Source organism: Falco naumanni, chromosome 2, assembly GCF_017639655.2.
Source record: "Falco naumanni isolate bFalNau1 chromosome 2, bFalNau1.pat, whole genome shotgun sequence".
NCBI classification, from domain to species: Eukaryota; Metazoa; Chordata; class Aves; order Falconiformes; family Falconidae; genus Falco; species Falco naumanni.
Genome location: NC_054055.1, coordinates 12,002,049 through 12,024,125, shown reverse-complemented (window position 1 = coordinate 12,024,125; position 22,077 = coordinate 12,002,049). Strand labels below are relative to the sequence as shown.

Sequence of the window (22,077 nt, the reverse complement as noted above, 5' to 3'; positions counted from 1 at the left end):
CATTTCGTGGATGAAGGCTTCATGTGAGCATTCTTCTCAGACAGCAAAGACGACACTTTGCTCTTCAAGAAAGAAACATAATACTATCATCTAGATTAAGAGTGATTTCACTCTTTAATATGCATGCATGTGAGAAGGCAAATAGTTCACCCTTAAAAGTTTGTCTGTTTCTCCATGTAACGAATGCTAAGCTCCACAGAAAATATATTTTGGTGGTGGTGCAGTTTGTTTGTGCACTAGTTGTTGTTCTCATTTTTTAAACAAACATCCTAAAATTGTCAATATTAATTTTTTGCTAAGTGATCCATCTAATATCATCTGCTACAGGGCAAAGCAGCCTTAGGATGGGCCTGTTGAACTTCAGCAAGTGCAGTATCAAAGTCTCTGTTGATTCCTTTCTCACTTCCCCTAGTGTGTCCTAGGGCAGGATAACTTGCAAGTTGTTAAGCAATTAAACTGTTTTTCCCTGGATGATGAGTCATAGTAAATAAACTCATACTGAAAACCTTGATTAACATTTTCTTCAGAAATCTTGACAGTAGCCTTAATAAGCCTTTTAAAATCTTGAGTATTTAAAACCTTGATCCCCTCTCCCACCTTGCTGGCAATGCAATGCCATCCCAGAGTAGGAAGATGTCCAAATCCTGTTTTTAGCAGCAGAGAATCCCAGTCAGACAGTGTGGTCAAGCCTGTCACTCGTGGGAGTGAAGGAGGATGGAAAGGCAGAGCAGAGCCTCCACAGCTGACAAAAATACTGCATTAATTCCACACTGCTGCACCTAGGATCAGCCTCGCAGTTGCTGACATCTGCTGCTCTCTCTTCCTCTTTCTGCCAATCCATGCAATGAAAGAGGGTCAATTTTGAAAGCTCATCAACTCCAGCATGACAAAGTTTATCCACTGCCTCCAGGAGAAAGGTTGAATTTGTGAGAGTATTCCCCAGACAACTAATGTTTCATTGTCCCAGCCAACTGACTACAATGGAAACACCATCAAGCCCCAAGTGTACTCTTATCCTGCAAGGATTCTCATCTCCTTGGTACTGGAGGACCTCACAACTGCTAATGTATTTGTCACCAGCATCACTTCTGTAAAAAAATGCTTTTATCCCTGCTTACAGATAGAAGCACCAATCTGTGAAAATACTCTGTACCAAACTTCCTCCAAGATCAGGAGGAGCTGCCTATATACTTTTCAGGGGATCTGGACCTACAGATTTGCTGAAAATATTCCAATGTAGCATCTGCAGTGTAAGAAACAGAGCTCAAAGCCCCACCCTCACCAGTCAGTTCATCCTTGCCTGGGGACTCACCATCCCATAAGCAGGAGCCTGACGGTGACTGGCAGGATGCAGTGCCCAGATGCACAGCACTGCCCACATAATGTGAGTCTACCCTGCATCAGTTTATGGATGCTCTCCACCACACCCATGAGATGGGCAAAGTAGAGATGACAGGTGTGTCATCACCATAGGCAGGGATGTGTGAGGTCCACCCACAAGCTGAGCTAGAAACTGTCTTATTTATGTGGAGAACACATGATAGCTTTGTCCTTCCTCACGTGTAGGTTTGGAGACTTCAGATTAGAACAGCATTTCAACGCTATGGATGAGCACAGGAGTCCAGAGTTGCATGTGGGCAGTTTGCTTTGTTATCCCCAGCTCAGCCCTGACCAGCCTTGCCAAGGCAGCACTTCCTTTAAAGTAACTAAAAGGTATAAACAGCAAATAAAGCTATGGTGTTTGTAAGTTCAAACTGTGCTATAAAAACTGTCTACTGAGAACACTGAAAGCTAACTGGTAAAACCGGGTTACTCAGATGCTAGGTATGAAGGTCAGATTTTCCCGTTCTTGTGCAGTACTGTTTTGTTTATGCTGCTCTGACTTTCACAAGCTGAGGATCTGGTCATACATACGTAGGACACATATAGCACACAAACAGATGGACATCGTAGGTGGACAGTACATACTACTCAACCATGGATCATGTCCCTCTCATTTTGGTTCACAGTCCTTCAGTACACCTCCTCTATCTAGTGCAAAGAAGGACATGGTAGAAGAAAATCAAGCAGAGACATTCTTAATGCAGAACTAAGAACTAGTCTATCTAACAGGTCTCAGCTTTGAGAAGTAAATAGGATTTTTTGAGGCAAACCCGGAAATATCGGGTAGCCCAACTAAAAACCTCTATCTGGTATGGGTTGTTTATTCTTACATTATCTGTTTACTCTTCATAACCAAGAAAAGATGAAAAAATTGAAATAAACACTATGAATAAATACTGTATGTGGGGACCAAGATACCAAAGAGTACCATGAAGACTGGATCATGCTCTAGCTTTATTTGTAGAAGTACCTGGCAGATTATCAGTTCTCCACCAACAAGAAGTACCTGTTTATACGATCTTAGGCTTCTTCCAAACTGAAAACATCACATATCTACATCATGCAGCCAACTGAAACATCACATATCAACTATGTGTGATACCCAGATAGGATGCCAACACTTGTCTTGCAACCAGTTTATAAAGTCCTCAAAGTAGCTGCCTCCAGTGGTGCTGGGAGACATTTCAAACAAGGAGAAATGCAAACAAACTTAAGTATAAAGCACATTATTTTTATGGTGTAAATCAAATGATAAAAAGAAGCACGATTGATGGAACCATTACAAAATTAGCTCTAAAAAAATACAGTGGGTGCTCTGCATAGTTTTTTTACCCTCTAAGATAGCTGCAACAGACTATTCAGCTGGTTTCTCCCTCCCCCCTCCACTTTTCTTTTTTTTTTTAAAAATCCCTTGGGGCACAGCCAAGAATCTCAATGTGCCACAATAACCACGTTTACTTATTTCCAACTCCTGTCTGCAGCATCCTATCGTATCAGCTCAACCTGGCATCAACACGGTGCTCTTCGCCAATAAGCCCAGTAAGGAATCCAATCTGTTCCTCATTATGTGATGCTCGGGAGATATGGGAGGGTAAAAAAAAACAGAAAGGAGAGAAGGGGGAGCTATCCAGGGCAGCAGTGGACAGAATGAGAAATAGGAAGAAGTGTGTAATGACTGACAGAAGTGTGAAGGAGGAACATGATGCCGAGATGTAGAAAGAATGAAAAATAAAAAAGGTGAAGCAATGAGAGAATGGGATGAGTGGGAAGGAGAAAAGCAACAAGACAGCCTGAGTCAGAGGAAGGGGAAGTGAGAAACCCTAAAGAACATAAATAAACCCTTCTGGAACAGAGTCCCATCCCTACGTAAAACGTAGGCTTTCTGAATGTTTCTTCCCAGAGCTTAATTCACCAATGGAATTGAAAAAACACCAACAAAAGCAACTTTCAAGGCAGGTGAAAAGTGCTCCCACATCAACCCACTGATATCCTCTAATTGCAAGCGAATAGTCAGGTTCCCCCTGGGCAAAACGTTAGTGAAAAACCAGAACAAAGTGATCAAGGGAACACCTCCTTAATGAGCGGATTTGCCTTTCCAGAAAGGCTGGTGTATAGGTGCATTATGCAGAGCCACAGCAGAGTTTAGGTGTGGGTGTGAGCTTACACAGTCAATTAAGCATAATTTAATTACATTTAAATAATTAATAACGAAGCATATTCTAATTGCATATAATTTCTTTGTTGTGCAGTGCTGTGGACCTTGCAAAGCCCGCCTCACAAACACGCAGCAATGCCAGATCTCAACTTGCCCAAGCTATCTGCAGCTTCCTGTACCTTTGCCTTTGGACACGGGCTGCAATTAGTCCAACGCATGTTATTAGATCCTCCGCAGCCCTGTCTCCCATAGGGCACACTGCAATAAAACTGCCAATCAACATATATTGTGTTCTGCTACACTACTTTGTGGACTGCCTAAAAATAAAGGCAGAGGCAACAAGATCCTGACTATCTATCTAAACTGAGCTTAGACGGAGTCAGGTAAATGCATGCATGTGATGCTGAAAGTCTGCTCTCTCGTATCATCTAAACCTACAGGAACCTCCCAAGAGCCTCCTTCCCGGTCCCACCCCAAGGCTCCCTGCTCAGCACATGTATCCAAGGATCATTCATTCTTTAGGTACAAACCTCTTCCCGCTCACCCCCACACCCTCTTTTTTTCCTCTGTAATATGGTAAGGGAATCCAGATGCTTTATTTCATTTGCCTGCTGCTGCTCCATGATTACTGCTAAGGCTTTATTTAGCTATCAAAAGTATGTAAGTATGGCTCTTGTCCCTACGCTTTAAAGTCTCCCAAAGATTTCGAAAGCAGCTGCTTACTCGGTTTGCCGTATATGGATTGCATGAGGGTGTGATTAATATGGGTTTCCTTGGAACTAGCTCAGGTTGGTTTCCACATCTCACAGCCAATTAATCAAGAAGCAGAAGAAGCCCTTTCAGGCCAGAGGCTGATACATATAGGAGATTTTATGCAGAGTGCAAGATAAGGGCACTGAGAGATGCCTGAGGCATCTGCATTACAAGGGATTGGCTGTTTCACTCCTTTTGGACACCATCACTCTCCTTATGCCAGCTGTGACTGGACACAGTGAGACTCCAGGTCACCCAGATGATGTCAAAACCCACCACACCCACAAGTAAGGGGGTCTCTGCACCAGTATGTATGCACAAGCAAGCTAGAAATCAAGGAAAGGGACACAATGGATAACCTGGGAAGTAGTACAGATAAGCATTTGCTGTTAAATTCAGAATATTTAAGTCCAGAAAACTCCACCAAATCATGTAAATGGATCTGTACATTACAGGTAAAAATACATCTCACAGCTGCTCATGCACAGATCCCAGTAATTTATTTCACTGAAGTGTAGTTTTGTTGGGCTAAAACTAGATTGGGCAAGATAGCCTTAATTTGAGAACAGAAAGAAAAATCCAACACTTTCAATGAGAATTTGTTCCAATTGATTGCAACTCTGTTAAAAATGTCTCACTTCCCATGTGAACTTGTCTGCCCCAGCTTTCAGACACCCCTTCGTGCTATGCCTTTCTCCGTGAGACTGAAGGACCCTTTAGTGCTTAGTGTTTTCTCTCCTTGAAGGTACTTAATGCTTGCAGCAAAGAACTAGCCATTTCAGACAATTTTCCTTTCAAAGCCTGTTATTTCAGAGTAACTGCATACCAAAGTTAAAAATCACAAAAAGTGTCTAGACTAGTGTATTCCTTCTGATAATATGCTTACTAAGCAGGATTACTGGCTAAAGCTCAACTTAACTGGTCAACTGTATAATAGTGTCTTGTTTATTTAATACGGCTTCCAAAGGCTTTACAAATCGCCTATATAAAGAAGTCTGTCCATCACTGAAATCTTCCTCTTCTTCACTGCGAATGGGTGGTTGAGCGAGCCTGAGCAATGCCCCGTAAAGGGGAGCACAGGCGAACGCCAGGCTGCAGCCTGTCCAAATCACAGAGTGCCTCTACTCGACATCACCATCTTCTATCTTGCTTTTCTAGGCTACTCCTTGAATAAACATTAACTGTCACAGAGGTTATTCCATTCCAGCATAACAACGGTCCAAAACCAAACCAGTATTTTAACCTTAATGCATAACACTCCTATACAAGAAAAGGTTTTTGTTGATTGCCAGCTGCATTAAATGCTATATGGAAAATAACTGGCTGTGTTATGCAGGTGCATGCACAAACCCACACTTGTTAGAGCTGCTGTCGGTACCACCACCTGGTGTTATGGTTACCCGAAAATGCCTTATACAAACACTCATTTTCATGGCTTACTTGCTACTTGTCCAAACTGTAACTGCCTGAGATTTTCCAGGACAGACTGCCTGCATCACGGTGAGTACCTTCAAAATTTATTGAAGACAGAACAACTATTTCATTACAACTGATAACAAATCAGACCTGTCTGAAAATTTCTACTGTCCATGTCTTTTGGAAGATGGACTTCAAATTGCCATGGGAGCAGCCTTCATGTCAGAGAGACATTTGATTTTTTTCTCTGCTAAAATGCTGTCCATTCTCTCTCCCAAGTTACAAGCCTTCAAAAAACTGTCACTTACAAATGCTCGCTGCCCAATTCCTAAAAGCTCAGAGCCAATCTCTGTGATATTCCTGCAAACCAGGTGTGACCCACTCCATATTAAATAGTACATCTCATGTTATTGCCGGTATTGGCTGTACCATTATTTGTTACCTGTTTGTTCCAGAGCTGAGTACAAGCACTGTGCTCATCGGTGCTCTTGGCTGTCTCCCAAGAGTGTAGGAAAATTAAACTTTTCCAAAAAACATACAGAAATTTGGAAACAATTACACCTGCAAGTGAGGATAAGGGGGAGAAAAAAAGAGAAGAATAGGGAGAAGAGGTTATGTCAAGGGTGCTGAGGAGGAAAACCAAGGAATGAAAACCTGAGAAGTAGGAAGAGGAGATTTGGGACTGTAAGCATAAGAGGAAGCTGGGACTCCCACAGAACCAAGAGCATGGTTTTCTCAACATAGGAGAAAAAGACGTCTGTGACTGAAAGCCAAGGAAGGAAAAGGGTAAAGTTATAGAGTCCAGATGGGAAGATCCTGGAAAGCAATGAATGCCCTGCTGAGGAGGATGGGATGGAACAAAGAATAAATACCGCAAAGTACAGATCACTAGGCTGGACAGATGAGCCAGAAGAGAGGACAGACAGGACATGAGAAGGAGAGGTTAAGAAAGAGTTATACCAGGGACAGGCAGAAAAAGTCTCTGCTTAGTAAGCTCTCATCCAAAGCTTACAGTGAGAAGATTTCTGAATTTCAGTATTTCAAGAAAAACAACTGCAAAGTCCGATGGGTTGCATCCATGCCCAATGATGGCTCATGCTATACAGTCTGTTACTAAATGGATTTGCCATTTATCGCTGCCATACAATTTCTTTTCATGTTTTTCACAACTCCTTTTTATGTTTTTCTTCTTAAACCAAAGCAATCGCATGCTGAAAACTCTGCTGGAACAACACAATCCCTATTGCAAAGTCAAACATTGGAGAAATCAGCTCCAGCTTGTTTTGACGCTGACCTCTTCATCCCATGATCACTGTCTTGCAGCTTCTATCTGTACACACCGCACCTCCTGCCTACTCTAGCACCTCCAGATGTAGTGGTCCTCACCAGCTCCAGCTCACACCCACTTCTCCCAGCACAGATCTAGTGCTTTCTAGCAGTACATATTCAGATAAGTCAGACACCCAAAATCATCTACAGAAAGATGCCTTTTGGGAAGTTAATCATTCTCTATTCAAACACTGCTTTATAAACTTCAATTTGAATATGGAAGAACAGTCATTCAAAGCCCAAGCACCACTCAAGGAGGAAGCTGAACATGCTATTTGGCTCGCAGCAAAAATTACTGTGATGCTTTAAATTCAAACCCGTGGATACTGCAGGGCACAAGAGAGGCAAGGCACCACGGGCAGCCTTCAGCCCACCACTACTTAACTCTGAATGCTTGCTTTCATCACCATATTAATCTTCTAACAAAATTGTTTGCAAAGGATAAGCAAAGACACAGTTTGTTCTCCCAGTGACAGGCAACTCGGCTCCTTTATGACAGTGATAACTTTCTTTTTAATTAAACTAAATAATAAATGCGTATCACTCTCAAAATTTACCTGCCCAAACCTAGACACAAGTTGTGTTTGGTTTTACTATGAGACATTGATTTCTAACAGGAAGGCAGAATTATCTGATAGGAAACACAGCTAATGTAGCACAAGTAAGTTATTAAATGGAGTCCAGCTGGGCACATGATTAGCAATCCCAAAAACACAATTCAAGGGGGTAAAACACCACCATGCAACTGAGCATAATAACTGCTTGCAAGGCTTAGAGACTGCGTGGGATAGAAATAATTTTAAATCAATTGAGTTACTGTTTCTTGGCAATTTGATAGAAGGAGAAACAGTGTAATTGGCAATCAAGTACTCCTTTGGGAGCTTCCAAACAGCCAGCTGGATTTGCAAATGCATGTTAATCTGCTGGGGCCAAATCCTGCAGGCACTTACAACAGTGGGGTAAATTGCATGTTGGGTGTAAATTACTCCAAACAGGGATGTAAGCAGTAAAGGAGTACAACTGCCATGTCAAAGGAATGCTGCTTTTGTCCCTCAAAGTAAATACAAACCTGCTTTCACTCCCCTGCCAAAACAGAGAGAGCATTGAATGTAATCAAACGCAGATCTACTCACCCTTTACTTGCTAAGCAGTAACCAAATATAGCTCAGGGACGAATATGCAGTCTGCATGATTAATTAGCTGGCTTCTTTATCTAACTTCTCTTCAACCTTTATATGCTTAATAATATCTATTTATTATATCAGTGAGCTTATGTATAAACCCAAATCCATTAGTTTATTTTAAGTTACTATATATAGATAGGATTTCATTGCAGGAGAAAACAGTACGGGCAAACTTCAGCCGTCAGCTGGATCGAGTGCCTGGAAGGAGTCGGGGGGACACATGCTGATCTCAGCTCGAAAGGACAGGCATTGCTACCGTTATTTAAGGATTGTTTCAGGGTTTGCTTTGAAATAAGTAACATGCCGACTGAGTTAATAACCTGCTTGCATTCCTGGAAATAATTTCCTTCTAGTATTGTCTTTATTTGAAAAATAAAATTTTACCTGATGTCCCATGCTGTGGCGGAAGATGAACTAGAAGTGACCTTTCTTGCTTACTGACCAGACTGTTTGGATGATCAAATTCAAACTATCTTCAAAGAGAAAGATGTTTCTTGCCCATTACTGTACCTCGAAACCATCCAGCCAACCATCTCAGGTACTCGACTTAGGAGTGGTGGCACTGTGTCCTGCAGAGGACTCTACTCATTATGACAGGAGCTCAGATGACTCCCTAAAAGTATGCATTTAACTTCCAGATGGCTGAAGTCAGGTGACATGAATCCCACCCCACCCTGGCAGGTCCCTTAAGAAAGGCCAGCCCTTCAACAGAGCACCTCCAAAGAGCTTAACTTTGGTGGATTCCTGGCAGAAGCACCACTTTTACACAAAATCAGTGGTTTCTTCTGTCTTTTTTTTATCCATGTATCTCCTCCAACTGTCCTGAAAAGGAGAGATGGTGCTGAATTCTAGTCCCATTGCTGTCTAAAGTCACTCATATAAACCAGACCTTGTAGCTGAAGGGACAGGCATCCTGCAAATAAATCCTCCAAGGCTGCTCAGAGAGGCTGTGGATGACAAGTGGCCAAGACAAGCCAGCATCTTCCAAATGCCCCATGGCAGTCTGATATGCCACTTTCCCTGCACTGAACGCAAGTGGTTTCGGAGGGGGTTGCAAGCCAATATGGGTCAAATATGAGCAGTTTAAGGAATGACTACTGCGGGGCTGGTACTTCATAAGCAACACAATGGTGAGAAAGAATAAATTCTTCCCAGGTGAAGAATAAACATAATATATATCCTGTTCTGTGTATTTCTTCCTTGGTAAAGAACACACACTCTGAGATGCCAATTTTTCCCTGACCCCATAATATGCAGCTCTTTGTGGTAAGCAAAGTAAACTGAATTCTACAAGTCCAAAATAATCCTTGGGGGGGGGAAAAAAAAAATCAATCAATCAAACAAACAAAAAACCCCAAAACAAAACAACAAAAAAAAACCCCAAAAACAACGAACCAAAAAAAAAAAAAAAGAAACAAAAACCAAAAACCACCAAAAACCCAAAAGTGAATCCCCCAGGTTTCAATATCCTCCGAGGAAGCAAAATCACACTGTCCGTGTCAGTTCCAAAGGTTCAGAGTGAAATTAGCTGCCTCCAGGAGTAGCAATTCAGCAACATGGAAACTGAAGATGACTTGTTATTCCTGAGCCATTTGAGAAAGATCACTTTGTTCTGCGTCTGTTATCTGAATGCCTCTCAAGGAAAGTGCTATAATGTTCACAACAAGCAAGTGTTCTAGAATTAAAACAGACTAAACAGTGAAAATTTTAATGGGAAGTAAAATACAGCACTTTTTCCCCAGAGATGGCTCTATTACAGCCTTCAGTAGTGGAAAGTACCACAGGATTACTTCCCTTCTCCTGGTTATGATTAAATGTTAATTTAGAAAAATGCACCATTAAAAAAAAAACCAACAAAAAAAAAACCCCAAACAAATAAAAAAATACTTTTTTTTTTTTTCTTTTTTTTCAGGGAAAGGACTCCAACGGTCTTAAAGCCAAGGCCAAATCCCATCACAATTGATACAAGCTGCTGGCTTCCTTTGTTTACACTTTCTTTTTTCTTTCTTTCGTACATTTGTACCTTTATCTAAGTTTCTTTGCTGGCAAGCCTCCACACTGTCCCATCTGAGCCTGAAGCTTGCTGGAACACCTCCAGCCATTCTTGCTTTACATCAGCTTTCCATAGCTAAAAGGTCAGGCAAGTAAATCTCCCTTGGCATGCCAGGAGCAGGGCTGCAGGAGCAGCACCATGGGGCTCCTTGCCTTCTTGCAGAGGGATACAGATGTGGGTGCCCAGGAGTAACTTAGACAGTCCCTGCTGCTGGGTGACCATTGATATGGTTCAACAGGCACTTCATAGGGATGCAACCAACAAGCAGCTGTTGAGGTGCATCCCCTGACCTCCATCGTGCAGGGGGCAAAACAGCAGGCATTGGGATGACAAGTAGGGAAGTGCACTTATTTGTCCATATGAAGGACAGATACTTGCTAAAGACTGAGCTGCAGCACTCCGTCAGGAAGCACAGCTGTGGCATGGATCTGTCACACAGAAACAGGGAACCCAGGAGTCTCCTGAGATAAGGAGCAAGAGAAGAGCTCTCCAGAAGATATGGCAGGAGAATAAGGGAGTGGGATAAGACAGTTTATTTTTGGCTGTAACTACTACAGCATTCAGAATAAATGCCTCACACACAACTTGAAAGAGGGAGAGAAAAAAAAAATAATTTGTGTCTATTAACCACCATAAATACAGTACTTCAGCCTTCCCTTTGACTAGCGCTGTGATTAAAAGGTATATGGAAAGAGCAGGGATTTTACATTTGAACCTGAACAGCAGGGATGGAAATCATCTTATTTTAGCTGTATAAAGATTAGGAAGTTTATTCTGAGGTAATAATTTCAGTTCCCATTATAATTCCTGATGAAAGAGGCCCCCTACGTGTACCTCCAAAATACAACTTTTTGACTTAGAACATGCTATGAATACTGTTGCTGCTAACCTAAGAAATTACTGTGAAACAGTCAAAGACACTCCTTTCAGTGTGGCAGCTATTTGCTCTCCAGAGAATACATGACACTTACTCATAGGAAGCTGTATGCAGGGAATAAACTGGAAATAGTTTGGAATTTTACTCAAAAAATGTTTTGTGGTCAGACACACCTTTTCCTTTCTTTGTTTCTTTCTTTCTCTCTTCCTTTCCTTCTTTTTTTTCCTTTCTACTAAAACTGCAACTAATTCAATGAACTCAGATTTTGGAAGTTAAAAAAATTAAAAATAATAATAATTTTCTACTTTGAGAGTTTCAGAATGAAAACATTTTCTCAATTCATTGCAAAAGTTCAGCTTAAAATGTAACATCAACAATATAAAAAATTAAAACCCTGAACTGAAATAGTTGACTTAATCTTGTCCCAGATTTGCTGGATTTTTAGTTTGTGAAAATGTTGAGTTTGGGCTTTCTGGATCAATTCAAGAAGTAAGAGCCTTCAAAGTATCAAAGATAACCCTGGGTGAAACCAGTTCCCACCACGAAGACACATCTGTGGCTCCTAGCCACTACACTTGTGGGGCAAAATTAAATGTAGACAATCAATATTCTTGGCTTCGCACTTCTAGAAATTTCAGCAGAAGGTTAAAACAATAAAAACTAAAGGAGCTCCCTCCCTCGTCTAATAGGATGTACCTGAGCAGTCTCTGAACTCAGCCTTTCATTGTATGATGCCAAATGGACTGTGAAATTGTTTACCTTAATGGACAGTGCTAGTTTCTCTTAGAAACAGAATAAAATTTATTGAACAATCTAAACCAAAACCATCAGATTTTATTCATTTTTAGTGAAATTGCTTCTGTCGTTTCTCTACTCACATGGCCGATAATTCACTAGGGAAGGCGAAACTTTAGCAGTCAACATCTGTACCTCTGTCATGCACAGGCAGCGCTTGGGGTAAGAGGAGCTCACCAAACCCTTGGCACTGCACCTACGCACATGGGTCACACATCCTGCTAAATGAAATATAGGGCATTTGATTTTTAAATAAATTTCGGATTTTAATTCCTGAAGCAAGAACTGTCATTTTTTCAGTGGATAATTTTATATACTTAAATCTTTAACCATAGAAATAAAAACTGAAAGCAAGTAAACACAAATCACAAAATAAAACCTGAAAAAAACACCAAGTTTTCATCTAAACAGGCGTGGACCCAAAATACCTCCAGTTTACTGGCCTTCTTCAAGGATTATATCAGCAGGTCCCCATAGGAATATATGGAATAATCTCCTCTCTTGAAAGACTGCACCGGGACAGCAGAAGTCACACAGTGGTCTAACCCAGAGCCTAGGAACCACACACAGGGCTATGGCAGTGACAAATGGGGTTACGAGCCATCCAGAATTCAATCTCATTTGATATTTAGGTTATTATTGAAGTAACATGAGGCCACAACAGAAGATAAGTCAGAAACCATGGATGAAACTCTGAAGCACAAGATCCAGTATCCCTTCCAAAACTGTTAGCATCAATAACGATAAATGTCCACAGCCTTAATAAAAAACTCTTTTAAAATACAGGATACCTTCAAATCACTTCCTGCAAGTTATCAAGCTGATATCAGATGGCAACATTATGCACTCAGGGCTATAAATGAAAAAGTCTGTTTCCACAAACAACGCCATAAGCCATTACACATTGCTTCAAACTTCTTTTTGGAAAATGCTGCCAGAAGTAATCCAGAAACACAAGACCAGTACACAGCATGCGAGGAGGAAATCTCCTCCATAAATCCAGGCACCTCCCTCAAACTTCTAAAGCAGAGAACTGTGGCATTTGGGGGGTTCTTTATTTCATTTTATTTTTTGAGGGAACATAAGAGGAAAAGAAATTTGAAATTGCTAAAACTGCTATAAATACCAGATGGAGGAAACAAGGCAAGCTGTAAAAGATGTAGGGTAGAGACAGAAAGCAGGAAAAAACTCCGGCATAAACGATTCCCTGATTCTCCATCCGCTCTGACTGTCCAACACCACAGAAATACAGGAACCCAGGAAACTCACAGCATGAAAAATAATGAAAATAGAGAGTAGTTGATATTCAGTATAATGTAAATGCCACAAATGATACTCTCTAACTTCTGAATAAACAAGTTCAGATCCAAGGAAAATTAGAAGGGAAGAGTTAAAGCTCTCTGCTATTTATTCTCATATAATTTATACAAACAATTTACAGAACATATCCAAGCCGTTCTACAAGCTTTGCTTTTAAATCCACCTTCCTTTCAAATTAAAAGGAAATATACACTTCGACTTCAAATGTATTTAAATTAGGGTCTCAGCCTGAAATCTGCTATGGAAAGAAACGCAAGACTTTATCTTGAAATCTGCTGGAATAAAAACTCCTCTTTTCCAGCTCACAAAATTCAGATACGATTCTGGGGGAAAGAGGAGAGAGAAGATTCCCCTTCTGTACTGCAAGGAGACAAAATCATGAAACAACTCTTTTTTCCAGCAAAAATATTGAAGTTCCTGCAAGAAAGAGTAAAATTACCTGTATGCTATCATCAAATTCCTCTATACTGAAATTACAAGTTTTTTCTATAACATCAGATATGTAAAACTGTCGCCATGTTTTGCCAAGACTAACAACAAAACAAAGAGCCCATAATGCACCTAAAATCATGGCAAGAAGAAAATACAGTGAAGAAGCGAAGTCCTTTGAAATCAGATGGCAGCAGAAGCAGGAGCACAACAGGAAAGTCCACTTGAACCTACACATGGATCCGGCGGGACAAACAGTTGACGACCCTTGACTTGATAACTCAGGGCTGTTCAAAAGATGCGCGCCATCCCTAGATCTCACCCCACATGTCCAAAATGTTGCGAATTTTCTGGATGATATACCTGTTACTCCCATTATCTGGCCAGCATGTCAGCTCCGTTGGATGCACTGCTCATCCTGCCCCTACCCCAGGGCCCAGCTGGGCTCCCCTCCACGGACACACTGCATTTTACCTGGTCGATGTGACTTGGCCACGGCAAAATAAACAAAAGACTACAGACCACAGAGCCTAAAAGCACAAATCAAAAGGTTCCTGGGCCTGGTTTCCTAACAAAAGAGGCAAATTGCTTAAGCAATAAAATTGGTGTCATTTTCTGTAGTCCTGGAAAGTCACTGTTTATTTGATTTAAGGGTACAAATTCTCTCCAACCACCCTTAGATGTTTAAAAGTTTGATGTCTAGTCCATTCTGGTCTGATAGACTCGCTGTGCAGGCAGTGGAGAGAGACAGCCCTTTCCAGAAGGCAAACCACCACAGCACTTCAGAAAGGTCGGTTACAGAGGAGGGTCAAGTGACTACATCAGACACAACACGCAATTTCTAGAAAACTGATGTCAGGTAAACACGTGCTACACCATCTGACTGGCAAAACACAATGCCAGCAGGTGTATCAAATAGATAATCCAGAGTAGGATGCAAATAAACGTCATCTTGATGCACCCTTGCTCCCACAGACAGGCAGAGCTTTTGTCCCTCCTAACCCATGAGGCTACGACTAAGCTTTTACTTAACGCAGAGATGTTAATACCAGGCATCAGAAGCTTGAGAGAGAAAACCAAAGTATGCTCACACTTATCCTCAAACCACTGTGAAGAAGTTTCTAATAAACAGGACAACTATTTCAAGTAGCTTCTAATAAGAAATAATCCTCTCCTGATTAATGTATGCTGATTAACAATGAAAACTCTCATTACAGGCATAACAAGTCACCTTTTCAGTTAAACATTATCTTTACAACCGTGTCTGCTTTCCCTTTGTGATCATTACATTTCACAGCGATCATTAAATGTAGTTTATTTCTATGCATAACTTAGGGAAACAGCCAATTTGAGAAACTGGAAGTCCTCACACTTGGCAGTCCTCTCTTATCATAAACTAAGTGTAAACATGTAATTTTATAAACACATTTTATTAGCTTGGCTAAAATAGTTGGGCTGTAGTACCGACACTAGAATTGCTAGAAATTAATTTCAGAACTCTCTCTCTTCATTTGTTTGAAACTTTGCCTCATTACAAGATTTTTTCACTAAACCTTCTATACCACATGCCTGCCTTCCACTCAACCTTCTCCTATAGTTCATCTTAAATTAATAACATCTTCAGGAATTGCATTGGTGAAAAATATTTTTAAATGTTAACAAAAATAATAGTATTTTCTATGACAGGCCATAGCTTTTCCATGACTCACACTGGGAAGGGGTCAGAAGCAGCAGGCAGGTACAGAAGTAACCGAAATTGCTGGACAGCTTGACCCAGGCTGCTGCTGCCCGGGCTGGAGCCCCCTGCAGAAGGCAGGATCAGGGAGGGTGTCCCATGCTCACAAAGTGAGCAGAATGTGCTCAGAAACCAAAAGGCAGTTGTGAGGAGCTGCCAGGCAAGAAGAAAATGCTGTGAGGGGTAAGAGCAGGCTTGAGTCAGCCTTCCCACCCATGCAGGAGCATTTCAGGACCTGCCAAAGGGATATGCCAATTGGATCCTGGTAGTTAAAGCAGGAGTTGGTGTGGCTGCTGCCAGCTGAGAGCCTGTGGTGCTGGATCAGCATGGAGGTACCATGCTGGGCATCCATGACAGACTGTCCTCTAAAATAAACAGGGGGTAGATGAAGCTCTCTTTCAACTGGAAGACAGCTACAGTCATAGCTTTGGTACTCACGGTGGATCTACAGTGGGCAAATCAAAGCTTTGCTTCAATAAAGCTTTCAGTATGGTTTTCCATAGTCTTTGTAGCCTACTTTAGGGGATCTGGACTGGATGGTTGGACAAGGTGAAGTAACTGGCTGAACTGCTGGGCTCAAATAATAGAGGTTTATAGTTCAGAGTGTCCCTGGATCATCAGACATCCATGGGTTCCATCAAGACCAGGGATCCTAAATGATCTGGACTGAGACCATTGCTGTTCAACCACAGCCTGGATGGTTGCATACAAAACACTCTCAGCAACTTCATAAACGACACCAGTTTAAAATGGATACTGTGGAGAGCAAGGCTACTCTTCAGAGGCACTGCAGTAAGATGGCAAAACAGATGACATGAAAGTAATTGACAAGAACCACCCGAAACGTCAATGAAGACCAATGTCAAACCCTGCACTGGGATTCACTATTCATCTGCATGAGCTGAGGCCCAGTGCGAGCAGCTCCGGAGAAGTCATCATGGTGGTCCTGGTGGGCAACAAACTGAGCATGAGCCAGCGGTCTGTCCATGCAGTGACGATGGCTAATCACATGCTGGGCTGCACCACCACAAGGGTAGCCAGCAGGTCAAGGGAAGTGAGGCCATTCTGAATGTGAGGTCCAGCTTTAGACTCCCCAGTGCCAAAAGCTAACAACAAACTGGTGTCTATCCAGTAAGACTGTCAGGGGAGCCAAGCATACAACAGATGAGGAGAAGCTAAGGGAACTGGGTTTGTTTAGATTGGAAAGGAAAGGTTAATGCTGGCAGAGGGCAATCTCATTGCAGTCTTCCTCACCTAAAGAGAGGCTATACAGAAGACAAAGCAGAGTCAACAGCCACTAGTCGCAGAAAAGAATCCCGTTAGACATTAAGTGAAAAGTCACAGCCATAGTGTGGTTAAGCACTGGAACAGGCTGCCCAGAGGCATTTTCTCAGTCAATTTGGACAAGACCTGGAGCAACTTGACCCAACACTGAGGTTACAACAGGCTGGAGTAAAAAGATGGGTTAGAGGACCTCCCCATGTAAAAGTCTGCTATTTTCTGATGTGCTTTGAAATACAGATTGCTGTATTTTCTGAAAAATCAGCCCTTTAAAGTATCTCTGTATTTTCTGTCTTCATTTCTTTGGGCCTCTGCTCCCCATCTGCAGTGTGTTAATAACATTTATATCAAGGATGGAGTCCAAGTCTAGATACAGATTCCTAAATGTAGGTGCCTCCATGTGAGCCAAACACCTGCGCTCCTCTCATGCTCAACGAATACCTAAAAAATCAGTTCCCTCCACACGGGCATCTAGTGCCATTTAAGGCTCCCCAGCGTATTATCTGAGACATTCTCAAGGGACTGACAGATATGACAGGAATTATGCATGGACCAATACTTCTCTGCAGCTTCTAGCAGGAGACCAGGTAGGCAATGCTGGGGCATATGACATGACCCCACTAGCCCTTCAGCTGACCAAATGAAGGTTCATACTCAGAAACCCCTGACATCAAACCCACATGTCTACACATGCATGTCTCAATCTGGGGCTGAATCCTAACCATAATTTCCAGTCAGTTAGGGTCATGATGAAAAGAAAGCAACACACAGTGAAAAGCATCAAAGGAACCCCAGTTAAGTATCATGGAATTTATCCTGTCAGAGAAGATGCTCAAGAATGTTAAAAAATAGTGAACTGGGCCACAATAAATGCACAGCAAGAGAAAAGCAAAGCAATGAACAGTCTCCAAGAAACTGTGCCTTGAATAATAAAGATCATGCGAAAACACTACTCCTGCTAATAATGATTGTATAATTACAGAGTGCCTGATAATGCAAACAGAGTGGACAGACTAGATTCGCACAGGCACTTCTCTAACTTGCAAGTTTTATGCCTTTGCAACCTTAATCATACTCTTTTAACGCGCTTTGAGTGTGCAATATTCCAAGCACACTCATGAGTATATGAAGGCTAACGGGTGAAGTTTTCAAAGACACTCAGTGTTGGATTAACATTTCTCTCCCTGAAGACCAGGGTAATTTCTTTATGCTTCTGACATCTTCCTCCCCCTTCTCCCCTCCCCAGCTTGAGATTTATAATGTAATTTTATACAGCCTTACTTTTTCTTCTTGAAATCATTCCTGCAGCTTTATGAATTACATCCGTAACATCATGTTCTGAATACCTATTTTAAGGAGTTTCCTTTGTCCTAATAGTTCACACAGAAAATCAGCTAAAGCTGGCAACGCTCCAATACAATCCACATTCAGTTACTCCATTAAGGGAAAAAGTGAATACTTTTGCATATGCACTACCCTATAATATTAACCAGCACATAGCTGTGAAATACTGTCATTATTTTACAGCACTGATCTAATTTTCCACTGAATGCCTGAAAATGAAGGGTTTCTTCAGAGTACAAAATACAAGGACCTGAACTTAAAGACGATAATTTGTCAGCACTTAAGTCCTTTTTAAAAATTATTTTATTTCCTATCATATTAAATAACACCAACTGACAACAGCTGTACATGCTGAAAGAATCCAGATGCATTTCCTGACTGTAAAGAATCACAGAGATATAATGTGGCAAGAGACTGGTATTGTGCCCATTAGATCACTAAGCAGCAGTGCTTATAAACAGAATATTTAACTAGACTCTACAAAGATATTCAAATGTAGCTGCCAGAATGTACTTTGAAATTTTCCATCTAATACAAAACTGCAAGAGATGAGAAATTATCTCGCTTTAAAGGAAGAAGTTCAAGGTGAATGTTACCTGATTAACTCACTTTGTTATTAATTAAATTCAGTAAAAATCCCAAATATGGCATGCCATTCTTTATTAGCATTTCTACAGAAATAAGAACCATGCTTATCATCCAGCCAACAAAATTTAGTCAGAATTAATGAAATATCAAAGAATAACATAGCAGAGGAAAGAGTTCAAAATGTGACACTGAAGGGAGAAAAAGCAGGATCTCCTAGAGAGATTTATAAAGAACCTGAGGAAAAGTATTACTGTGCAATTTGCATATATTTATTTATACATATATAAAAATTATATATATATACTATCCTATTACAACTATAAAAATGGTAATTTCTTTAAAAGTGCTTAAGATACCTTAAAGAGGAAAATGTTCATTTAAGAGCGAGAGGATCTCAGAAACATGATTCCTTACTCTCCTCCCAGACTCAGCTGGACTTGTTTTTTTCATTCAGTTGTGCGATTCTTACCTCTTACTGTATGGTACAAAGACTCATTTACCTGTAATACGAATTTGCCAAGAAATGGCCTGGACGCTATTTGTCTGTGAGCTCACTCCAGTTCCAGCCTTCAGGTTAGCCACCTACCACACCGGTGCAGCAGAGAAGACAGGTTTGTGTTGGCACGGCAGCTGGGCAGCACTGCCCTCCTCATCGGGGATGTTAACAGTGAAGTGCTCAGATTAGCCCAGGGAACTTGGCATTTCTGTGGCTCTGCCAAACTTTTGGGTTATAAGCACAGAACTACAGCCTTCATCATTATCTTTTTTCAACAAGACAGAAATGAACGTTAGAATTATTCTGTATAAATCTATACTTCCATGTAAATGGAAAATTAAATTAGTTGAAAATAGTTGTATTTTTAAGTTCAAAAGACTTACTCTCCAAGAAGCTATGTTCCCAGTAGAAGGAGCTTTCCATGGTACAACCTTCCAGCATTAGGACAAAGAAGGATCTCTCCAGGTATTTGGGGGAAAGAAGTTATACAAAAAGACGCACAACTGCACAAGAATTAATGCCCGCTTAATATAAAAGCATTACCAAACCTGTGACTTAACAGAAAGCTATAACAGGTATTAATTGATGTCATCGGTACACAAGGAAGAATCCATTTGTGACCCGAATGTCATGAAAATCAGCATAATGACACACTTTCTCATTTGGGTGATTATTTTCATTAAATTAGGAGTTCAAAGACTTACTACAGTTTCATAATTTGATTACCTTTTATCTCACAGTGAACACTTCCTTCCAGCTAAATCCAGAGAGCAACAGTGAGAGTTACATATGGATGTGCAAACTTTGAGACATATGAAGGACATTAAAAGCTGAAATATACCATTTTTCAAGTTCACGAACTAGCGGTCAACCAGAAGTTACCAAAAAGCTACCAAACTATATCGCATTACTGGAATATAAGAAAGAGGTAGCTCAGACAGGGAGGAGAATGGTACCCTCAGAGGACCAAGGAGACCATCAGGAGAAACACTAAGAAACCATCCCCCCTCAAGGAACGAGACAGCCTCCAAAAAAAGAAAACCTTCAAAAATGTGAGATTTGATTAAAAAACTAAACACGACCCAACCTAAACAGTTATGAAAAGTGTTCCCAGTAAATTTATCCAGGAGAAAAACCTGTCACTCCCATGCAGCATGAAACAGATCGTTTTTGGGAGACAGAGAACTGCATTCCCTCATGGTGCAAATAATTTGGGAGACACCTTGATATTTGCTTAGGGAATGAGTAATTAGGTATGAAGGCGGGGGGTGGGGTTGGGGTGGGGGGTGGGAAGAGAGGGTCCTCTAATGTGCTAAAAATATAATTATTTTTTAAAATGCATGAACTGCAGCTAGAACCATGGTCTCAGGGAGAGCCCAGGGACATGTCAGGATTCAGCTTCAGCTCTCTGAACTAGTGGCGCGTGAAAGGGCTTATTTGTCACCGTGCCAGACACTTGGACATCACTGAAGTAATGACGAGGCTGAGGAAAGGGAGGGCAGAGTGGCAAAAAGGAAATCCCTCTTAATCAGTCCAGCATGCTCTATGGGAAAGAGAGGCAGGTATCGGGGCACAAAGTCACCCCACGGCAGACGCTGGGAAGGCAGAAGGGGAAGGCCTCCCACAATGGGGAGGGCAGGAGCATTCTGCACTTTGACTGAGCATCCAAAAATATTTATAAGAAAAAGTAGCGTGGGTTTCTACCCCCTGCCCAAACACTGTCACACCTCCCTGCACTAATAAAAATCTTCAAGGCTGAATATCCCTGCATTTGAGATATTATAAAATGAGGGTCCACGGTTATTATGCAATGGGCCAGGAAGAGCATAAAATGACCTGCAAGGTCAAGGTAATTCTGATCACTGATTTCTATGATTTCATCAAGTATTCAAAAAAGTCACTGATTTAGAACTGAATTATTTCTATTAAAAAAAAATATACCATTCAGCAGGCTTCTGTACACCCACGCATGCACTTATCCAATGTGCTAGTCATGTACCACTACCAAAACAGAACAAAAATATATTTTAACAAATCTTGCACAAAGTCAAAACATAATTCCTTTACAGACATGTTAGTCCACAAATCTGCTCTTTCACTCAGCTTAGGTTGCCAGAATCTCTTATGGACATCTATTACACGGATCTGCCAAAACCATAATTCACTTTTTGACATTAAGCAATAAATACACAATACAGACACACATTTGTCCTTTTCAAAATTTAGCTGAAATCTATTTCTTTAGATAAGAGCATGACCTGTCCAAGTCACCTTCCAAAATTCAGAAAATCTCTCTCCGCTGAGGCATGCACTCCAATCTTCATGTCCTGGCTCCTACTTGAAAAGGGAGCTATGTACATCCAAGCATTTGACATTAAAATAAGAATTTATGACTGCTTTGTATGCCGTTGGCATGTGGAAGTGCCATTCATAAAGCAGACACTCATGGCAGGGGCTCACTCACTATGCAGGCAGAACTGGAGGACACCAAGAGCTGTAATTAAAATTTACACAAGGAAAATACCACACAAGCTGCTCCTGAGCCCAGAAAAGTACTTCATTTTAACATATTTAAACTTGCACAATTTCTGTGAGCCTGGAGGGTGGTGGGTTAAACTAATGGTGAACTTTGCACTTTGTAAACGGTTACACTCAAATCGAGTCCTTAAATTTATTTGTAAGAAGGTAGAGTAACGTTGAGACAAAAATTCACATATAAGGAAACAGCTGGCTCTGTACTGCTTAAAAACATTAAGAATTGCCTTTTCAGGGCTAGTGTAGCTAGAAAGGGGTCTGTACCGTACAACACTTCCAAAGCCCCATGGATACCAGCCCTGCTGATTAGTGCTTCAATTTCGTACTCAAATGGAGGTCACTGCAGTAGGTGTTTTTCAAGGGAAATGATTAGGATGGGGAAGGATGTAGGGAGGATTTGCAAG

General features: G+C 41.2%; 1 protein-coding gene across 8 annotated transcripts in view; it reads right to left on the bottom strand.

The window, feature by feature from the left end:
* FAT3 (FAT atypical cadherin 3) overlaps positions 1-22,077 on the bottom strand; it is a 417,124-nt gene that overhangs the window by 280,300 nt on the left and 114,747 nt on the right. The window lies entirely within an intron of this gene.